Below are 4,802 nucleotides of genomic sequence, written 5' to 3' on the forward strand. Positions count from 1 at the left end.
AGTAGTTTGTAACCAGAAAAGTGTAGTAAGTTAAATAACTATACTTTACAAAATCATTTGAACAATTATGTTTTTATTGTACATCTTTTACATTACAATTTGGAATTGGTATCTAACTCTTAAGAAAATATGGGATTTTCTTGGTTAACCACTTTTTCAGGAAACTAAAGGAACTCGTTCTTTTCATAAAACAAACCGCTTATGAACTCACCAGCTTTAAGCTGATTTTCAAACCGCTGGTATTCGCAGGTCCGGTTTAGACAGGTACCCGACGATCTCTTTTGGTGAAGACGGAATGCGTAGAAGATTCGTCTTTCTTTTGTTTAAACTATGTATCTATGAAACTTGTACTACTTTTACTTTTCAACTGATGTAATGAAATCTATGTAATGTAACGTTTTGTGTTTTACTTTGCTTAATATGTACATTGGTTATGATATTCCCATGAAGTCACCTCCACCCCGAGACGTTTCCTCCTTCGGTTTCGGGGTGTGACACTTTTTTGGGGCATCATGGATTCCGTTGGACCATAACAAAACCCCGACACGACATGTTCCAATGAAAACAAAAATGAGAAGGACAGTTCTTGTTTCGCCCCGTTTGCGGTGTGCGTCCAGGTCGTGGCCTCCTTGGAATCACAAACGACTCTCGGCAACGAATATCTCGACTTACGCGTCGATGAAGAACGTAGCAAAATGCGATACTTGGTGTGAATAATAATTTTTTAGCATATTGTAAGAATATATTTTTTTACAAAATACTTACTTGTTTTTTTACGTATTTGTTTTACATAAAATATTTTTTAATGTATTTAAAAAAATACAATTCGTATACTATGTTATTACGTTGCTATGATCCTAAAACATATTTTTACGTTTTCATATAAAAATATCTTTTTTTTTTCTTTCACATAGAAAAGAAAAAGATTTTTTTACATATAAAATATGTTTTTCATATATTTAAAAAGTACATTTTTGTATAAAATGTTTTTACGTAAAAACATTAAGAACATAATAACATAACGTAAAAATATGTTTTAGGATCTAATCAAAACGACTTATATTTTTTACGTAAAGCAAACTAAAGACATTAACATAACATAGAAATGTGTGTTTCTTTACATAAAAATGCTTTTTTTACATAAAATTACATTTACATAAAAATATATTTTTTACGTAAAGCAAACTAAATACGTTTTTTTTATGCACGGGTGATTGGCCCATCACCCATATAAATGTATTTTTATATGAAAACGTAAAAATATATTTTAGGGTCATTGCAATGTAATAACATAGTATACAAAAACGTATTTTTTTAAATACATTAAAAAAAATTTATGTAAAACAGATACGTAAAAAAAAAAGTAAATTTTTTGTAAAAAATATTTTTTTTACAATACGCAAAAAATATATTTTGTTTTATTAATATTTTTTATAAAATATGTTTTTTTATTAATTATTTACGTGTTTATATAATATTAATTAATTTTAGGAAATATATAATAGATTTGACTCTAGCCTAATTGGTTTGAGTTTTGGCTGAATCAGGTAGGGGGAAGGATATCCCAATATTTCAATGTACGTTTTTGCTAAATTATACTAGAAATTGTTAAGTAATAGCAACATAGTTTTATTTTAGTCTTTCTACATGTTTACTTTATTTACTCTGCATAAGAAACTAAAACAATCTAATCACCTAAAATTCCCATGCGTTAAGAAGATAGTATTTATGTTTTTGAATCACCCATAATTTCTATGTTAATGAGAAAGGAGAAAAAATGACGTTGTTTTTTTTTGCATCTAATGTAGGGTATAAGTAATTGTGTTAAGTAGCATTGTATTAAAGTAAGATGGAAAAATAGCCACTTTCCTCCTAAATACCACTTGTTTTGTTTCCCTCTTGTTGTTTATTGAGGAATGTTGATCATTAGCAGTGGAGTATATAGTATCAGATGAGGTGTCTTGGGTTTCTTGGTGTTACTTATGGAGCAATTCCATGTAAGTGATGCTTGACACAATTATCACAATACTCATAGTTAATTTTGGTAAGTTCATTAATTTCAACATTAGTTTTAAAACTTAGACGAATTTTACAAATATATTTTGATCAATTTTCTATACTATGTCATTCTAGCAATTAATACCAATAAACTTGATCCTCGAGAATCAATCGTCCATTAGAAGGGTTGTGCGTGTGTTACGTTTCATGCATGCTTATCAAAATTAATTCAACTGTCGTTGACATGTTCTATAACTCATATTGCATTTAAATAAAAAAGGAATCCAAGTACACTTTAAATGCATAGTCGCAATAAATATAGCACAATGTGTAAATATCAAAACACCGAGTGTGACTAATCCAATAATCATCCAAATGAACTTTCCGACAGACCTTTCATAAAATTTAATCTTTCTGTTTGAGCTTTGTTAGACTTATAGAGTTTAACTCGAGGGAATGCAAAACGATAAATATATGTATAATTTTACCTTATATACATTATTAAGATCAGTTTCTTCAGGAAATTTAATTTTTAAATAAATACAATTGTTAGTATACAAGATTATTATGATTTCATTGAACACAATCATAATTTTAACTTTTCATGAAACCATTAATTTTGTAGCGAACATTATAAAAAGTTTGTACTAATTACACCCTTTCATGTTGAAAGGCTAAACAATGAATATGCATATTCTCACTTATGCACCAAAGAAAAATGTATCATGTTTTTTGAAAAAAATACAAATAAAGATAAAAAAAAAGATAGTTATGTATAGAAGGAGTATTATGGCCATTTAAAAATATAAGCAACAAAAGTGTCATTTTCCGTAATGGTTGGGCTGTATGTGAGGATATGTACAATTTTAGGGGTGGTTAATGCAAATCACCATCGTTAGAGATCAGGGTTAGGGTTGACGACCACCCTTTTCTTACTATATATATTAGATGTTCAGTTTCATTTTCATACGATTTCACAGCCGCTGTCATAATCTACCCTGTGAATCTAGATCCAGTAATCACACATCCAAATGTAAGCGATATATTTTTTCTATATCTTCAAACTATTCAACTACTGGCATAGGAAGATATGGATATCTGAACATCGTGGATTCTTTTGATAAAGTTATCGATCTGCGTCATTTTCGGTCTTGATAATCAGCAAAACTTTTTTGTGTCGATTTCGAAAACAAATTCTCTATCATGCTTCTAGATCCAAAAACTAGCAAAGATCCGCAACATTTTAAAACAAAAATCTTGTAAGTTAACTGATACCTTAATGTATACCGTTCTGAATCATGTGTTTTCAAGCTGTTTTGTCCTATTTTTGGTGTTTCGAAGTTTATGTTGTTCGCCTGTCACTGACACTATTTCTTGATCTTTTCTTAGTCTAGTAGAATCAGATCAGTACCAGTTAGGTGTTCATTGCATTTCAATGGTTTTGTCGGTTTGTCAGAGGCCGCTCTGCCTTACCCTGTCAAAGGTAAGTTTATAAAACGTTTTCTTATGTAATTGTTTTGATTCCAATAAATTTTTAATGCTCAACTTTCCAATTTATGCTATATCTTGTAACGCTTCAGTAGTGTCTAAATCTGACATCTTGTTCCATTCTTATTGAATAACGTTTGGAGATGATGGCTATCTTGACAGAATTTGCAGATCTGATCTGTAGTTCTTGACGTGCTTATTCCTTAAATATCAATATATTTGGGGATTTTCCAGTTTATTCACTTCTCGGGTTTGAGGATTGATAAGTAAAAATTCAGTACGAGAGGGAGAAACGCATAGCAAACCATTTGAAGAACCGAGTAGATGACGCGTGCGACAGACAGACAGATAAGATTTTATCAGGGTCATCTATCCAATCACCACAGCGCGTAGCAGACATAGCAATTCTCGGGCTTCCCATTTTGTTATTTTCACAATCCCGGTGATAAATGTGTTCGAGATGGGATTTGATGAAATTAGATTCAGAGTTCAATCATTTCCATAACTTTGAAACGCTCCTGTAACGGATCAGATCCCTCACCTCTAACCTTATCAGTATTAGTTGAATCATTTCTTTGGGCAACTGTGCCACTGAAACCCTAGAACTGAATGCCCGAGTTGGAAAAGAGAGTGTGGGTTGTGTGTGAGAATATGAAATGTATATATTTTGGTATGCGAAATTTGTATATTTTGGTATGTGGAATTAGATGAAATATATGAATGTATATGTAAAATATATATGCAAATTTGTATATGTATGTGTGAATATGTATGAAAAAAATGTATATGTATGTGTGAATATGTATGAAAAAAAATGTATATGTATGTGTATGTATGAAAAAATGTATATGTATGTGTATCTATGAAAATGCTCGTTCCACCGTTGATGTTGCAATGGGTAAAATCATTGCTAATTTTAGTAGAAGATATACCATTAGATACATTAGATATATGGTATGCTTGTTGCTTTAACCATCATCTTTGCCAAGTTTGCAATTTCGTTCAAGTTATTAAACTATGTATGAAAATGCTCGTTCCATTGTTGATGTTGCAATGGGTAAAATCAATGCTAATTTTAGTAGAAGACATACCATTAGATATATGGTATGCTTGTTTGCTTTAACCATCATCTTTGCCAAGTTTGCAATTCCCTTCAAGTTATTAAAATTTTCATCTCCACATACATCCATAATATAGTTTTAAAGATTTGCTCTAAGTGTTCCAAGGTCATGCATTGGGGATTCGTTAAGATAACTTTTAGCAATTTTTAGTAGTGCCTCCACATTAAATGCTTGAAAAGACTTACTTGGATGTAA

General features: G+C 30.6%; 1 long non-coding RNA gene and 1 pseudogene across 2 annotated transcripts; both read left to right on the forward strand.

Annotated features, from left to right (window-relative positions):
- The first annotated feature begins 643 nt into the window (after positions 1–643).
- LOC145080606 (5.8S ribosomal RNA) lies at positions 644–781 on the forward strand (annotated as a pseudogene).
- A 2,201-nt stretch (positions 782–2,982) lies between these two features.
- Positions 2,983–4,222, forward strand: LOC145071442 (uncharacterized). Of its 2 annotated transcripts, XR_013690477.1 has the most exons (3): positions 2,983–3,257; positions 3,388–3,481; positions 3,649–4,222. It is a non-coding gene; the product is annotated as an uncharacterized LOC145071442 (long non-coding RNA). The 2 variants fall into 2 exon arrangements; XR_013690475.1 differs by having other exon boundaries at positions 3,388–4,222.
- The last annotated feature ends 580 nt before the right edge of the window (positions 4,223–4,802 follow it).

The sequence above is a fragment of the Lactuca serriola genome, chromosome 1 (genome assembly GCF_051521515.1).
Source record: "Lactuca serriola cultivar US96UC23 chromosome 1, Lser_US96UC23_V15, whole genome shotgun sequence".
In the NCBI taxonomy this organism is placed as follows: domain Eukaryota; kingdom Viridiplantae; phylum Streptophyta; class Magnoliopsida; order Asterales; family Asteraceae; genus Lactuca; species Lactuca serriola.